Source organism: Podarcis bocagei, assembly GCF_964188305.1.
Source record: "Podarcis bocagei genome assembly, chromosome: 4".
Taxonomy (NCBI): domain Eukaryota; kingdom Metazoa; phylum Chordata; class Lepidosauria; order Squamata; family Lacertidae; genus Podarcis; species Podarcis bocagei.
This window is the reverse complement of record NC_138128.1, coordinates 59,234,862-59,252,981: the sequence shown is the minus strand read 5'-3', so window position 1 is coordinate 59,252,981 and position 18,120 is coordinate 59,234,862. Positions and strand designations below refer to the sequence as shown.

The following is an 18,120-nucleotide window of genomic DNA, read 5'->3' as shown; positions in this document are numbered from 1 at the left end:
CGCCCGGAAACCAGTGTCGCCACTGTGGAAGATGTATGGATCCAGAATTGGCCTCCACAGTCACTTACAGACTCATTGTTAAAACCATGTTTATGGAAGACAATCTTACTCAGCTACGAGTGATCGCCAAAGAATATATATATATATATATATATATATATATATATATATATATATACACACACACACACACACACACACACACACACACACACGCACGTGCACACACACACACACACACACATTTGTATACATTTTAATTTATATATATATGGATGTTTTATGATGGCCTATATTTGTAATGCCTAATAAAGGTTTGGCGAAGTAAGAACTAATCCACTTTCAGTGTTGAAACATGTTTCTTTCGCAATGATAGAACTCCAAGGTGAAGCACCAGCCCCATGAAAGTAAATTTGGAGCAATAACCACATCACTGTGACCATCAACTGAATTGTTAGGCTGAAGGAATATCTGAATAAAACATTTTGACATCCAGTATTCTTACCTATCCTCCATTTCATTTCATATTGACTACCAGAATACTTCTCCAAGCCAACAAGCTATGTGTGACCTGATAATATAACTTCTTGCTCACCTGATACACACAACCTTACCTTCTGATCCAGTCCTCCCCATCTCTTCTTTCTCTTTTGTCCTTGTCTATCATGGTATTATTTTCCTACTTATCTCACTTAAAACAAATACTGGATGTTCTATGATTCCACAGAGGCCAAAGACCATAACAGCAGACATAATTTAATTATTAGAAGCCTCTTTTGTTCCTTATGGTTTTATACCTTGTAATATACCTGCTCCTTTAAACTGTTTTTTTCTAATTTTAATTGCAAGCCTTCTCTTTCTTGTCTGTTATTTGTGATGGTGGTGGTGGTGGTTATAAAAATATTTATAAATTACTGATAATCTTAGTATCCGAGAGCTTACTCTGCTCATTTAGACTGTAATCCTAGGAGAAAGTCCCATTTAACTTTGTGCAAATTACTTCTGAGTAGGCATGTATAGGATTATACTGTTAAGGGGGCAGTTTTGAACCATAAGTGGATTAGGTGTATATGCAGCAGAAAGCTGGTGTTCAAGATGGTTATATTATGAATGGCATATGTGTTAATTCATATAGGAATATGATTGGGGAAAGCACTGGTCCTCTTCCCAGGTGGCAGAGAAACTCGGGAGCAGCTGCTGCTTCACCTACAATATACCACTGGGTGAAGTAGCCATTGTGCCCTGGCCCTCATACCGGTCCTGAGCGATGTATCTCTACATTGCTCAGGCCTTCCTCCAAACTACATACATGTTCCTTAAGGGAGAAAGCAACCTCATCCAGGACAGACAGCATTCCCAGTTTCTGGTCATGAGGAGAACCTAATCAACCTAATCAACATGCCCTAATCATCTTGTCCAGATTCAGTTTCAGCTTGTTGACCCCTATCCAACCGACCACTGCATCCGGACTGGGTCAAGGACTGTCACAGCATCTCCTGATGTGGATGAAACAGGGAAATAAAGCTGCATGACAAGGGCAGTATTATATAATAATTGTTGGTTTTCCTGGATTTCTTTTGCGTGCACTGTTGTTGTTTCTCATATCTGCAGATCCATTTTGATAAAAAGTAAAAATTGTACCTACATTATGTTACTCTGCATTGACAACGCAGTACAAAGTAGCTAGGGATTGAAGCAGTGCTTTGTGAGGCATCTGGAATGTTGTTAAACAAATGTGTTGGTTATTAAATAAAGCCTTAGGTCATGCACAATTCAGTTCTACATCCTTTAAAATGAATGGCAGTTTTCCTATTGATTAAAGCTACTAAGATTAAGATAACATTGGCAAATGAATCACTTTATTGTGGTGGTTTGATCATTTATAAATCAATTTGATTGAATTTTCCCCTGATACAATTCTCAAATTCTCCTTGCATTTCCCTAAAGTACTTCCAACAAAGTGTGACACCTGTTTCAAAACATGTTTCTGTGTCAGCATGATTTTAATGATTGCTAGGCTTCTCTAGCTGGCAAAATGTTATGATGTTGGAACACTTCTCTTCTGTTACAGTTGGGGAAGGAGAGGAAGGGAACACTTTCCTGAGTTCAGTGATTCAGTCTTGAGTGGGATTTTTGACTTTATGACTATAGTAATTAATGCTCGTTAGGTTTCAGTCTTGCTGCTCTTAAAATTTTTAGACAGGTTCTCCTCCACCCTCACCAATCTTTTCCCACCCATATTAATAGGCCAGTAGCATTTTTATGTTTGCACATATTCAGTGATGAGTTCTTCTCTGCATTGCATGTGTGAATCATATAAGTAATTCGATCCTGAAACCACCATCTATTTAAACCTCAGTAATAACAGGGCACTGTTACTATCCACTTGATAGAGATGGAGGGTTAAGGTTGATTGTTAGAGGCTTGGTTAAGGTTATCTGAAAGTTTGTGGTTGATCCGAGAGTTGAATTGGGTTTTTCCTGATTATTCTCTTGAGCCATTTCTTGTTGCATTTGTGACACTACTTGAGGGTAGATTACAATACATTTCCATCATGTCAGGTTGAAGTCTAGTTGACATTGTCATCCTAGGCTATATTTGCAGGCACGTTATGCAGCCACTTTCTGGAGGTGAGCAGATCTGTTTTGGATTGGGGATTGCTCAGCAATCACATGCATGCTGCCTTGAGTTCTGTGACAAGAGAAAGGTTGGCTATAAATGTCCTAAATAAAGAAATAAACTGGTACTTGGACTGTGTGACTTTCAGGGCTCATGTGATGGAAGACTCTTCTGTTCCAAAAAAGGCCGTAAACAAACTTCATATATAAACCAGATATACGCAGGAAGGATTATAGCATGGCCACATGACTAGGTAGTGGAATTTTCATTGCTACTATTGAATTGAATTCAGTCATGTGATGGCCAACCTGCAGTCCAAAGTAGTACAACCTAGACACAGATATGCTACCTCAGTGTGAACTGTGTCCGGGTGCCCTTTTGTGGGATTTCTCTGTTTGGGGTGCCTGGTGGTATATAGCTTAGCTTACTCTCTTGAGTCTTCTAACTCCATCTGCTTTATATATTGCTTGGGTTTTGTTCTTCTTTTGTTACTTTATTTATATAGCACTTTTCTTTTCCTGATTCAAAATAGCAAAATTACAAAATTAAAACTATTTATAGTAAAATAATGCCCATTTAAACCAGTTAAGCACCAGTCCAGAAAAAGTTAAGTCCTGCTCTGGTCGATTTCACCAAAAACCAAACCCCTGTGTTGCAATAAGAACCAATCACAACAATACAAACACAACACATAGGCTAATATTTAGTAGTATTGTTGTGACTGGTCCATTTCACTGCAACTGGTTACTTGAGACTAAAAAGTCACGTTGATTCCAGTGAATTTTAAGCACGACTAACTTTATGGATTGCAGACTTAACATGTCTTTCAAAAACAATGCAAACAATCCATTACGATCCCAATAGTTTGGCTTTCTTTCTAAAAAAAATAATAATCTGACAGATTCTTTTGTCACTGGGGAAAGACTTCCACAAAGCCTGCTGCTTCCTTTTTATGGTGTTAGATTATGTGTGTTAGCCTTAGGGCTGCTTTATATTTTATGTAAAAAATGAGTTTGCCATCGGCAGACTGGTGCTTCTTGTGTAACATGTGAAGAACAGATGTTGGACCTTAAAACACCTTTTTAGGTATGAACAAGAGCTCTGATGGGGCTGTGGCTTCCCAGTGCATAAACGCAGGCATTTAAGGACATATGTTTGTTGTTGACATATTACACAATAGCCAAGTTTGCTATGGGTATAAACACAGACATACAGTATTTCCTGCACCAAAGACATGGTGAGTGACGTGACCCTCAGATTGGTAGGAGAGGATATGATGCGTTGGATGATCCTGCATTAGGATAGCTGGTTCTTCTCAATTCTTGCTTGACCAGAACTTGTTGGCTGCCGTTCGAATTCTGAAAATATAACCATAATGTTGGTGATGCTTGAATAGTTCGCTTTCCCTCGCTATGACCCGGTCAGTAGCTGAGAATTGTAAGTGGCGTCTTTATTCGGACTGCAAAAGAGACAAGGGTTAGGAGATGCAGTCTAAAAAGGCCACTTCACATGAAAAGCTGTTAGATCCAGGTCACTGAGTTTGGTCGTCTGCATTTTATGATAAAGTCTAAAAATGCAGATTTGTAACAACCTATGTTAATGAATTCCAACTGCTCGAATTCCACACTGAATAATGGCTGGAATTATGAGCAGCAGTGATTTACAAGAGCTGGTTGAATGCAATATTTTTTCAAAATTAAGTTGACGGAATGCTGAAATAGCACGCTATTTTGATTAATGATTTTTTTTGCAACAAATAATGTGTTGGCAAAGGGAATTCTTTTCTTAACAATAAAACAAAGGTGATAGAATGACAATTTCAAACGTCCAATAAATTTTTAAAATCTAGTATCACATTTTAAATGTAATTTTGTGCATATGGAGAATGGCAAATGATACCTCTTTACCCTGAGGCTGCCCACTTTTCATACATCAGAAATATTCTATTTAAATGCAGATTTTGATTTGCTAACTGGTGTAGTGTGTAAGGACAAGAGATGGTAAAGAAGGCAGGAAATCTATATCTTTTTAAAATTAAATATCCGATTCACATGTCACCCTATCAAGGCGAGACATTAAGGTATTTTCTAAATATGGTAGAAATGTGTGTTCCTACCCTTAGTGATCTACATACCCTTAGTGTGATGCATGATTACAAAACAATGGGGGGGGGGGGGAGAGAAGTTACATCTAAACTTTGTAAAAGCAGTGAGACACCAAAGGAAGAAAAGCTTTTTAAAAGCAACAGATATTTTTGTACTGAAGAGAACGATAAACTAGTATAATCAACAAAATATATCAAGCTTAAAATACGCTTAACTTGAGTACACTATGCCCTTTTGGTTGAACTTGGAGATGAGCTAATTATACACTGTTGTAATAATTTAGAAATACAAAACCTCTATTCAAGACATCCTTTGTACTAACGTAGATTATGAAATTCAACTCTAAACCACGTGTTTCTTTTAAAGGCAAGATTTAGGGGCAGGATGGAATCTATCCAACTGAAAGGGGGGCAGCAGAGAATGTTAGCACAAAGATGACAAGCCATTCTTTCCCATAATCAATTTTCTGTGTGAATTCCTCTGTTTGGTTTCACCATCAGTTAAATTGAGGACTCCCAAATACTGATTAGGTGCAGCATGTGAATTTGAAACACATAGTAATAGAATCCATATTCACCAAGTTTTGTTAAGCTTCTGCAATCTGTCATTGCACAAAGGGGGGAAATCCTCTGGCATTTGAGGCATGGAATAACATAAATAGCAAAACTTTTAAGAACAGAGAAAACTTAGATGTGAAAATATGAGCTTAGGGAGTGATCCTGTGAGTGCATACTTGTAGTCTCAGTAAGTATAGTGGGCCTTACTCTCAGGTGAATGTACTCAGGATTGCATTTTAAGACCAATTCCTAATATAGGGCATCTGGAATTATTGTGTGTATGCTTTTAGTTTGAGAAAGCTTCTGTGTTTGTCATTTGTTAGATAATCTGATTCCTGAACACAGTTATCAGTGTAATGCTCAGACATGTCCCACTGTCTGATGTGGCCTTATAACCCTAGTAATTGTGTTTAGGGTTGCAGCCCAAATATATACTATTGCTGCTAAGTGACACTAACTTACACACTTTGGTATCTGAGGCCTATTAGGTTTTATTGACTGTTGTTTTGCCCTAGGCTTCTTTGCAAAGGGTTATTCAACTCTTCCCTTGCTCATAAAACAGAAAAAATAAACAAGATTTTCTTAAATAACATCTTTAGAAATGGAAAAAAGAAATGTTAACAATCTGCTTGGTTGCTGTAGTTAGTACCACTTACGCATTATTAGTGTTTTGAAAAGTCCATCATTACCACTGGGGTGAAATCTTCTGTTCCTGGCAGAAGAACCTTTTGGTCTTAGAACTTTTCCTGAACCAAAACAATCCATTCCGTCTGTGAGTGGAATACTCTGCATGTGCACGGCAAGTTTGTCAGAGATGAGCCTTTAGATTTCTGTGAGAATCTAGATTCCTACCCTTATAAAACTCTCCCTGAATGTTTGAATTACTTACTTGCTCCTTGCATAGCAGATTCTTTGCACTTTTCCACCTATATTCCTTGTTCCCAGCATGTGATCTTGGTTCATGGCATTTCAGGCAACTATTTGGACAATATAATTTAGTTTTCTGGTCTGTGTAACATTGAACATGCAACAGGGTGTGTTTGATGGCTGGAAAAGGCCCTACAGCGGAGGCATAATGGCACTATGGGTTGAATCCAGAAAGATGCCAGTGGAACTAATTCTGATCTTGGCACTGTTTTGCAGACGGTTGCACAAGAGCTAGCAGGAGACTGCACACAACACTGATTTAGTGCAAGTATGCATTATCACATGGTCAAGTGCAATAGCTTGTCCAGAAGGACATGCACAAAATATTATTTATTAATACTTACATTTTGGAGGGGGTGCTTTAGTTAAGGTATTGGTATTCAGTTCAGTGTTTCTTAATTTCTTTCAGTATGTATTTTGGACGTCACAGATAGATTTTTTCCCATTGTATTTGGTTAATAATGCCACAAAATAGTTGCATATCTAGTAACATTTTATTCCACTACAAATTTAAGATTGCTTTAGTCTGAGTTTGATAGTGAAAATATATTCATTGTATGTGCAGTGTATGTATTCATTCCTAAGTTTGTATGAAACTTGTATTTTGTTTGGTTTTTCTTTCCTTCTTCCTCTTCTCAAATTTTTATTTTTAAATGTATATCCTGGCTTTCCTCTTTAAACAAGAATTCAAGCTGAGTATGTCAAGAATCCCATTAATTCCGTAACCAGATAATGAGCATAAAGCTAAAAATACAATAATAGCCAGAATTAAACATGTGCTTATTTTGTAGAAATGGGAAAACAAAGTGGCACACACCATTTTTCTAATAGATCTCAGAGAGACAGAACATGGTGGGCTTCTTTCTCCATAAGTGTGTTACCACAGTAGAAACGATCCTGCTCAATACTGCTGTCACACAAATCTCCAAAAGGGGAAACATCCACATAGCAAGTTCTTCACAAATGATTTCAGAAGATAGGGATGTTCATGGGAAAAAGAAATGCCAGATAGTGAATTTAGCTTGTTGCAGAATCCAGATATCTTAAAATTTTGCACAGGTATTCATTGTACCATGAGAACAGGAAAAATATCTGAGCTCCACATAAACACCATCGCTTGTAACAAACAGCCATTGTTTTTCAAGCATGGCTAGAACTGAAATATGATGATAAATTTGGAAGTTGCAGATTTGTCTTTCTCCATCTAATATATGTCTTTGTGTCAGTGTGTGGAAATATTGCTAATGAGTCATTTGTAGAAAGTAAAGCAGTTGATAAAGGGTTTCCCTCCTAAACTTTCTCTCTGAATGCAATGTTCTATTTAGTAGTACAAAGCAAAGGATATTCTTTCACTAGGTTTTGTCTAAATAGACTACATCAGCGGTTCATGAGTTGGATCAGCGGTTCATGAGTTGGATAGCAGCCCATTGATCACACAATGAATGCCACTGGATTAGATACAGATTACTGGTCTAACAAACTAGTATAAACTAGAAATAAGTGAACTGTTCAACACTCACAACTGAAATGGTCTGTGTTCGGACAATAAGCATTGGCCTTAATAAGCTAAGATATTAATGTGCTGGTTGCACTCACAGTTGCTTCACTCCTCCATTTGCACTACTGGGGAAACAAGTCAGGAAGCAGTAGTTAACCACAGATTCCCATTTTGTTCAGACTGGAAACTATGGTTAATGGTTTCCAAACAAACTAGGATATTAGCCAACTTTGAAACATGGCTTTATAGCCTGGCTTGCTTTATTATAGTTAATGACTATAATTTCCTAGTTTGGATATAACAGGAAGATAAGGTTTATACGATCCGAAGGGAACCATAACTGGACATAATGGGAAGATATGGTTAATTAACTCTGGCTTCCTGGCATATTTTCTGACACACAAAGGGAAGAGTGAATCAGCCGCATGTGGGTGCTGGAGGAACAACATTCATATCTTGGCTTCTTAAACTGAGTTTTCATACAGCATAGCCAATGGGGTTACATCTCACTTACCTATTTTTATTGATACATGAATTAACTTGTCATTGTGGATTTACTGTATTTTCTGGTGGGTGCTGTTCTACTTTTGAGATGGTGCAGCACAACTTCCAGTAGAAGATGAGTTGTATCAGTTTACAGGTACTTTCAGTCATCCCAGTGACAGTTAGCTAAATGAAAAAAAGTTTGCTCATGAACTATTCCAAGAAATAGATTACTATGTTAGTTTCCCTTTAGTCCGGTTGAATAACAGAAAGACAACCCTTGGGGGTTAATTAAGATGACCGTGTAATTTGTATGGTGCTTGCAATCGTAGCCTGATTGTTTGACGCTCTCGTCACATGGTGTTTTACCATGAAGCGGCCTTTTCATCTCCTAAGAGCAATGGGAAGAAAAGCTTAATTTCCCTATCAGCTTATACCTGTGTCTCATATCTGAGGTGGCTTTGATAGATCAGCACTTCTAGCTCAAAGTGGCCAGACTCTCACCAACACAGCTCTTGAAGCCGGTGAAACTGAAATAGGTACAGAATGTACAAATCACACCATCCAGAGTATCTTACAACACCTCCCCGCACCCCCTGGCAGCATCTGGAGGTGTAACTGCAATCACAACAACTTCCTTGCTATCTTTTTGGAATCCTGAAGACTGGGAACAATTAAAAAATGCCTTATAGAGATGGCATTGAATTATAATAGAATCATAGAGTTGGAAGGGACCACAAGGGTCATCTAGTCCAGGAATCTTTTGTCCAACGTGGGACTCAAACCCAGGACCCTGAGATTAAGGGTCTCCTGCTCTACTGACTGAGCTATCATGGATGACACTTCAAGGCAGTAACAGAAATGGTCTAGAACCAAAAGTAACTTTGGACTGGAAGTTTTCTATATGTATTTCGTTTTAATTCAACTACTGTAGATATGAGTGAAGTCTATTTCTGGTATGTGTCACTTTCAATCAAATTTTGAATTAATTTGTGATTAGTATTTTTTTAAGAATCATGTTTATATATGCATTTCTCAACTTAACTTTGCATTATTTGAGGCAACAGCTGCATTGGGAAATGTGAATGCTAGTGGTATACAGTGGTACAGAAGCTGTAGACCAGGTCAGTTTGTGTTGGAATTTGCAAAGTTCCAACCATCAATGCAAACCAGTAAGGAATTTGTGGGGTTCCACCCTGTTTATGGAGTAGTCTTTCCAGAGAGGCTTGCCTGGTGCCTTCACTGTGATTTTTTAAGCTGCAAGTTAAGACCTTTTTAGTCGCAAGGGCTTTTAAATATCTGTCATACTTTCTGTTTTAAGGAAAGCTTTCAAAGTCTGAGATATTCTTTACTTTATAATTTGATCAGCTCATTACTACTATAAAGGAAAGTTTTTAGTCTGAAACTTACTGTTTTTATTGTTGCATTTTAACCATTGTATTGTACCTTAGTTTATTGCTTTAGTCTTCTTTCACCCAGAGAACACGTTACTTGATGTTTGGCCACACAGTGGTAGATAGGATACAGGTTGGTTTATCGGTTGCTAGACTAGTATGAATAAATCTGAATATTCCAAGTGGAGCAAGTAACAGTGAAGCACAAATTCTTTTTCTTGCAGTAGGTCTATGCCCTTTAAAATAATATTTAAACACTGATTAAGAAATTACTGGGGGGAAATACCCAAAGAAAACATGCTTGATATATGAGCATCTTAATTTTCTAATACTTGATTGGAAGCTGCTGCTATGATTTTAGTTAACTATAGTAATTCTTTACCTCTTTTTAAAAAGGAGAAAAGTGATTGGAATGGATTTACATATTGCCTTAACAACTTTCACAATAGTGCAAAGCTCCCATCAAGCATGTTATCAGATTATTTTATTATGCCAACATTAATATTGGAAGCACACACATAATCTGGAGTCAGCAGGTTCATACACTACTATCTCATTAAATTTTCAGGCAAAAGCTGCAAAAATTAATTGGAGGCGTGTAATAGTTTAGAATGTGAGCTGGCTTATGGTAATATAAATTACATGAAGAGAAGACAGTTTTATATACTGAGAGAGGGAAAACTGGTTTACTTTAATGAGAAGAGATAGAAATGTGGAGCTATTTTTTCATTACAGATGCACTCTAAACTGTTTGGACTTACTTGATGAATAGAGTTAATTCTCTGCTACAGTTCCAATAATTCATGTTGCACAGTTTAATGACTTCTAGATAAAAACAGGATTGAAATGTTAATTTCTATGAAGAAATTGGAGCACTCTCATATATCAGGCTTTTTTTCTATTAAACTACTAGTTAATTTCACTAAACAGGTCTCTGGAGATATTTCATGCTACATCGAGCTTTGCATTTCCTTTTTATTAAAAGTTGGTTTGGTTTTGAACATTAGCTACTGGAGAATTTCACTTGTACTTAAAACCTTCTGCCATAGTTTATTAGAAGTTTTGTTTATTATAGTCAAGGCTGCTTTGAGATCCTGTTTTTAATTTAATGCTTAAAACAACTTAGGCATTACGAGTTGGATCCAGAGGTATCCCTCTCTATCCCCAAAGGTATTGACTGCTCCTGGAAAGGCTTCATTAAATCCGAAGATGTCATTCTGCTTGTGCAAAAGTTCGCTCAAGCTCTTGCACATGTGGATGCAAAATAACAATTTATTTATTTCATATTCATATAAATAATTACCTATTACAGCATTGTTGAGATTCTTCTGTTTGTTTTTGCACAAGAATGTATGGAACAAATGTTGGCGCACTATTTCCCCCACATCTGGTTCTTTGGCGACAACAACACTGTATCGCTTATATCATCTTTCTTTCTTTACCTCCTGCTTAACTAGCCCTATCAGGCTGTTGAATTAGCTCTCAACCATTAATAATTGATATGATAATTATGCTAATAATTATAATAAAAGAGTTATAAAACAGTAGATTTTTACCCCTAACACTGAGCAATTACTTGCCCTAGCTCTGTTAAAAGAGGGAAAGTTACATTTTTGTTTTTGATTTTTGAAACAGACCTCTCCAGATATTACCGTTAGAGCCAGAGGTATTGCTGCCCAACTATTTCTTTATTTAAAGCAAATTTTGATTCTAAAGGATCTGTGTGTGTGGACCTACCCAAAATAATAACTTGATTCACTTTTAGTAACCTCTAACATGCACTTATGTAGCTACATTTTTTGTAGCTACTGAGTCCAGCTCCGAGGTCCTTCTGGTGGTTCACTCAAAGTGAGAAGTGAGGTTACAGGAAACCTGGCAGAGGGCCTTTTCGGTAGTGGCACTTGCCCTGTAGAGCGCCCTCCCACAAAATGTCAAGGAAATAAACAACTACAGTGGTACCTCGGGTTAAGAACTTAATTTGTTCTGGAGGTCTGTTCTTAACCTGAAACTGTTCTTAACCTGAGACACTACTTCAGCTAATGGGGCCTCCCATTGCCGCCGCGCAATTTCTGTTCTCATCCTGAAGCAAAGTTCTTAACCCGAGGTACTATTTCTTGGTTAGCGGAGTCTGTAACCTGAAGTGTCTGTAACCCGAGGTACCACTGTATCTGACTTTTAGAAGACATCTGAAGGCAGCCCTGTTTAGGGAAGTTTTTAATGTCTGATGTTTTATTGTGTTTTTAATATTCTTTTGGGAGCTGCCCAGAGTGGCTGGGAAAACCCAATACAACAATAATAAATTGTTGTTGGTGGTGATTTTTCCTTGTTCTGGTTGACAAAAGAATCCTTGTAAACATAAATTTATTATCATCATGAAGTGATCTGTTGTCTTCAATATGTAGGACAGAGGGTAGAATCCGGTTGGTACCCTTGATCTCATGAACCTTTGATCCAGTGGAAGCATCTGTTAATGGAAAAGAAGGAGGGAGCAACATTGCTAGTTCTTTCTCTGCCTGCAGCCTCCAGTCTCTCCTGGAAATCGGCTCCAGATCATTGAGGGGATTATCTAGAACAGGATGGAGGGGAACAGGGGTAGGGAGAGTTGCAGAGGGAAGGGGGAATTGGCAAAAATATCTTCCCTTCATCATTTGGTAGTAGGGGCCACAGATGGATCAAAATCACTTTCATGAGTTCAAGGGTACCATTTGGATTATACTCAGTTTTTATTGGGGTTCATGCATACTGGGGTAGCATGTGCCATCTCAGCAAGTGAAACAGCAACAGTGCTGATCCCTGCTAGTCCACAGGGCTTTCAAGGTTTTAGTCATTCAGTCTTCAAAGTGATATGCTATGTTGAGTAAATACAGATTACTACCAGGAATTTAAATCTGGACCAAACAGTAGACACCTTGCACTGGTTGTTTAACTGCATTTAGCTTTCCTTATTCATGATTACTTGGGTGGTCTTCTCTTAACCCAAGGGCAGTGTTACAGCAGATGTACCTTCTGCTATTAACTGAGTTTCTGTAGAGGATTTTTTAATACCTTGCTATTGTGCCTTGACTTCAGTGCTCAGATAGTATACTAAATATTGTTTGGCTTGTGGGTGGTGGCTGATCACTTTGTTGTTGACTTCCAGACAGGTCAGAACAGAAATCTTGTTATTTTGTCAGCACTGCTCTTTGGGAAAGGGCAGGTCTAGATCCAGTTGTGTGAGACATTGGATACTATTTCTGTTGTGTGGTGCTTAAATATTTAGTATATAGAGTTGTTGCTATATGGTTCATTGGGGGGGGGGGAGTGGAGGCAAGGCAAGGCAACACCTTTTTATTGAGCCAGTCTCAAGCGCACTAGTTCTTGGAGGTTGCTAGCATCTGGAAATATTTGTGGAACTAACAATACATTCTCCCTCATCCCTTATTTTCCTGCCATGTTCATGTGGTAGTCCTTTTTTTCTTTTTAATCTAGTTTAATTAATCACTGAAGTACAGTGTGCCCCTCAAGACGAATGCCTCGCAAGACGGAAAACCCGCTAGACGAAAGGGTTTTCCGTTTTTCGATGCGCTTCGCAAGACGAATTTCCCTATGGGCTTGCTTCGCAAGACGAAAGCGTCTTGCAAGTCTTGTGATTTTTTTCACTCCCCCCCTTTTTCTAAGCCACTAAGCCACTAATAGCCTTTTAGCCGCTAAGCCTTTAATAGCTGCTAAACCGCTAATAGCGCTCAGCCGCTAATAGGGTTGCTTCGCAAGACGAAAAAACCGCTAGACGAAGAGACTCGCGGAACGGATTATTTTCGTCTTGCGAGGCACCACTGTAGCAGGGTACTTTTCTTAAGCAGTTAGTTGTGACAGTAATGTTAAAGGATGAATCTAAAATGGCATTTTCTTTTATTTGTAGTAAAATAGCAATACAAAAGATAAACAGAAGAATAATTGGGGGGGGCAGAATATGGACCAGACCAAGCCATATTCTCATTTCAATAATTTTACTACTATCCATGATAGCTAGATGGAACTAAATGTATGACCCTCCAGATGTTGATGGGCTCTGGCTTCCATCTTCCCCAGCCAGGATGGCCAGTGATCTAACAACCTCTGAAAGACCATAGGTTCCTACTCATGGTTGTATGCCAGATGCTGAGAGTGATTAACAGTGCTGCTGTTGATACGTAATGGAGAAGTTGTAAGCTTCCTAGAAGTGTCTAGTTGATTATGTTGGAAACAGATCCCTGCTACTTGGGCTGTTAGATTCATGGGTTTATTGGTTTGAGATATAGCAGATATAGATATAGATATAGATGATAAACTTACAAGATACAGAGAATGTGCAAATGGGATCAGGGACAAGCTGAGTAGCCCTTCTTCCTGGCATCTGCACATAGTGCAGAAATGCCTGAAGGGAGGGAGCCTCAGGGTTCCAGATCCCATGAAAGCCTGTACAGGTGAAAGCCTCCTCCCTCCCTCCAGATGTTTGCACAGTATGTGCAGATGTCAGGAGGAGAGGCTGTTTGGCTGAGCCCTGTTTCTACTTGAATGTTCTCCTTAACTGTAATACCTGAAGAAAGTGTTTAACTTGATAGTGTCTGTCACATGTTAACAAATAGTAGTGGAGGGGGGGGGGGAGGAGGACACTTGCAGTCCATTCCCATAAACAGAAAAATGATGTGCCTGCTCTAATTACAGAAGCCCTCCAGTCTGACCTCAGCAGAACTATTTAGCTCAGTTAAAATGCCAAGTCAAAGGCATTTGCAACTCATTTAAAACCCAGGGGAAAGAGAGAATGCAGTTTTATAGTTCCTCTATCATAAAGGACCAAAAATTTAATTGGGAACTGTAATGTAATCCATGTTTATATGTGATCATCATCTTCATTAAATATCGCTCTGCAAATCAGGCAAGTAAGGTTGATAAAATACCTGGGTTAAGAGCACCTAGTGGGATTTGAGGGTGCAAAAGAAACTAGCTGTAGATTTTAGGGTCCTTCACGATTGCAGCTAGTCTGTAGATAGCCTATTTTCCTAGATGCTGCAGCCTGCAGAACAGTGTCCAAAATGTGTGTTTGTACACAGTCTCCTCAGATCTATTACCACTATTGGATTGTGCTATGTATCTAAATTTACCAAACTGCAGTAGCCGTGAAAGATCAAATGTAGCCCCAGGTGGAGAGAAAACCATACATTCCATCTTCAAGATAGTAAGCAGTTTCATAAGTGTACCACAGCTATTATTTTCATACGTATCTGGTGCACAGGTAGATGGATCCAAGAGGTTAGCCCACTATAGTACGTCCCATTTGGAATAAGCGACGAGCTAGCTTTTTTGCATATATAAGGCACAAGTATTGGAGAGGTACAGGTTAATGAGCAATATGAAGTCTAGTACTGTATGTACGTATGTATGTATGTATGTATGTATGTATGTATGTATCTATGTACAGTGGTGCCTCGCAAGACGAAAATAATCCGTTCCGCGAGTCTCTTCGTCTAGCAGTTTTTTCGTCTTGCGAAGCAACCCTATTAGCGGATTAGTGCTATTAGCGGCTTAGCGGATTAGCGGCTATTAAAGGCTTAGCGGCTAAAAGGCTATTAGCAGCTTAGCGGCTTAGAAAAAGGGGGGGGGAGCGAAAAAAAAATCGGAAGACTTGCAAGACGTTTTCGTCTTGCAAAGCAAGCCCATAGGGAAATTCGTCTTGCGAAGCAGCTCAAAAACGGAAAACCCTTTCGTCTAGCGGGTTTTCCGTCTTGCGAGGCATTCGTCTTGCAGGGCACCACTGTATGTATATGTATATTTTTTTAATGTCCCACTCTTTATCATAAGACTTTAGGGCAGGTTACAACAAGTACATCTATTAAATAAAATATAAAAATAAAATATAACATTAATAAAATGGTCAGCTATCTACTACTCAGGCCAATTCCACAACGTTAAACAACCTGAACAGAGACAGGTCTTCAGCAGGCTTGCATTTCTGTAGTTACTTAACATTTATGGGAAAGACAAGTTTCCAGCTAGTTTGCCTTCTCATCCTGTGCACCCAGCCCTATTTGCTTAAGCTTCCATATCCCTGAATTCCATCTTGTACCATGCCCTCTTGGGTAATGGTTTATATTAACTGTTTTCCAAGTACAGATTGGAAATGGCAGGTGCCAGAGCCTATGACAGTTTTGCCCCAAGGCAAAGAAATTCTCTGCCCAGCGACATTAGATCAGGAAATTCCACGTCCATGCTTTAAAGCAGGCAAAAGACATTTCTGTTTTCTCCAGCCTTTTAGTTGGCTTAAGGAAAGTGTGTGTGTGTGTGTGTGTGTGTGTGTGTGTGTGTGTGTGTGTTACAGTCTTGTATGGCACAGCCCTAGGATGTTTGTCAGGAAAGGCACTTTTTAAATGGATGCCTTCTTACATTGTATGACTTCAGTATTTGACACTGGGATTTAACAAAGTGTTTCATGTATGAGGTGCGGTATGCAATTATTTTAACCCATTTTGCTTCCTAGTGTGGAAAATCTTCTTAAAACGGACCTTGCTAAAGTCATTGTACCATATACAAAGGGGTTATTAAAATGCATTCTAGAAATAGAAAATTGGATTAGATGAGACACTCTTGGCTTTGAGGCCTTCTTCAGCCTCATGGCCAAGATGTCTCATTTAATCTCATTTCCTACTTTCTGCTTTGAATTTTATTAACCCCTTTCCCCCTCTTCTCCCTCCCCCCTTGCCTTTCTCAGCTTGCATTTGTTGATGCATTTAGTTCCCATTGCTTTCCCATCCTTCGCATGTAATAGGAACCCTTTGGTCTGATAAGTGGCCGGTGCCGTTATACTTTATGCATATGAATTGCTTTTACATCAAGAAGCGCCTCTTCCCATTTTCTTTTGTTCTGTCACCAAACTGAATTTCTTCTTCTTCTTCTTGTCCTCAACTCTTTCATTTCCCTTATGTAAATAACACCTGACAATTTAGTTATTTTATGTAAAGTAGTGCCTTTCAAACAGTAGCAGAAGGCAATAGGATTTTGTAGTTGAATACCAGTCACATAGATCATCAGGAAAATCTGAAGAGATCAAAATGTTGCAGCAATTTAATGTACCTCATTTTTCATCTCTTGAAATTTACTGGCCTTCAATGGTTACCCAACAGTGTATTTATATAATGCTAGTAAAGGAAACTTGCATTTTTGTCTACTATGGGAGGTTTCCCTTCCTGCACATCATATTCTGATAGCAGTGTGTAATGGTCACATATTATCTGAGCCCAATATTTTGCCCTACATGCAGCTTGGGATTCCATTGTGCTGTAATGCTGGTTTGGGGTATGAGGTGAACTTAGTGTCCCAGATGTTGACCATTAAATGTAAAAAATATCAACTTCGCAGACTTTTCTTGTAGTTTGCATCTTTGTCTCTGGGTATACCAAAGTTTTGATTTCTTGGAAGTCTTCAAATGCTTACTCTTCTCCATTCAGACTTTATTTGCTGCTGCTGTGTTAGACTATTCAGCATCCTAGCTGGTGTGGGAGTAAGTTAACCATTTGGCAGATCAATTTTTCGCCTTTTTGGTAGGGGGAGGGAAATACAAGAGCATCCAGTTTTTAGATAATTTAAAGGTAGAAATAATGATGTATAACATAGAAATATAATGTCAAGTAAATACAGTGTCTAGCAATTTGTATATACCTACCATACTGGGAAGTGCCTAGTGTCATAGTGTAATGAATAGAATAGAATAGAATAGAATAGAATAGAATAGAATAGAATAGAATAGAAATTAGTTTTTTAAAGGCTGAAGCATTATTTTAAAAAAATATTATTTTGCATTTTTTTCTGATTGATTGGTAGTTTTTCCTGAAGTTATTTCACCCTCCCCCCCATTTCTATTCTTTAATCTCTTCTCCAAACGCAGACCCCAAATATACTTACAGAGCAATCTTTTACTCCCAAAGGGGGAAGAGTAGAGAAAAGTAGTGAAATCCCAAAGTCTGCCGTCTCACATCAGCAAGGGTAAAAGTTGGAGGAATATTTTTCCTGACATTCTGCTACACCACACAGTTGATTTGCTCCCCCTGGCGACTCATTGACTGAGCTTGTTGAGGGCTGGAATACCCAGCTCCTGGCAGCCATCGATGAGATCGCACCTAAGTGCCCTCTGCGACCCCGCAGAAACCGGGCTCCCTGGTTTACCGAGGAGCTTCGGAAAATGAAGCGGGACCTCAGACGGCTAGAGCGAGTATGGCGGGGTGCCCGTGACGGAGCCTCAAGAACATCTTATAGGGTTTTTATGAAAACCTATGAGATGGCAGTGAAGGCTGCTAAGAAGTCTTACTTCTCGGCCTCCATTGCATCCGCTAGCTCTCGCCCGGCGCAATTATTTAGTATAATCCGGTCTTTAACGTCCCTTGAAGGACAGCCAAATTTAAATAACAATCTGACACACAGCTGTGAGGCATTTGCGAGCTTTTTTGCGGAGAAGGTCCTGTTGCTCCGCCATGACCTCCCTGCCAATTTGGATACAATAAAGGAACTGGAGGCCCCTCGACTGTCCT

General features: G+C 38.8%; 1 protein-coding gene and 1 long non-coding RNA gene across 6 annotated transcripts in view; one reads left to right on the top strand and one right to left on the bottom strand.

Annotated features, from left to right (window-relative positions):
* The window catches only part of CTBP2 (C-terminal binding protein 2), a 212,966-nt gene that overhangs the window by 52,283 nt on the left and 142,563 nt on the right, over nucleotides 1-18,120 (top strand). The gene's annotated exons all lie outside the window — the stretch shown is intronic.
* On the bottom strand, nucleotides 3,769-17,301 carry LOC308586471. Its single transcript, XR_014007903.1, has 3 exons — nucleotides 17,259-17,301; nucleotides 10,345-10,408; nucleotides 3,769-3,977 (listed from the first exon to the last, which is right to left on the bottom strand). It is a non-coding gene; the product is annotated as an uncharacterized lncRNA (long non-coding RNA).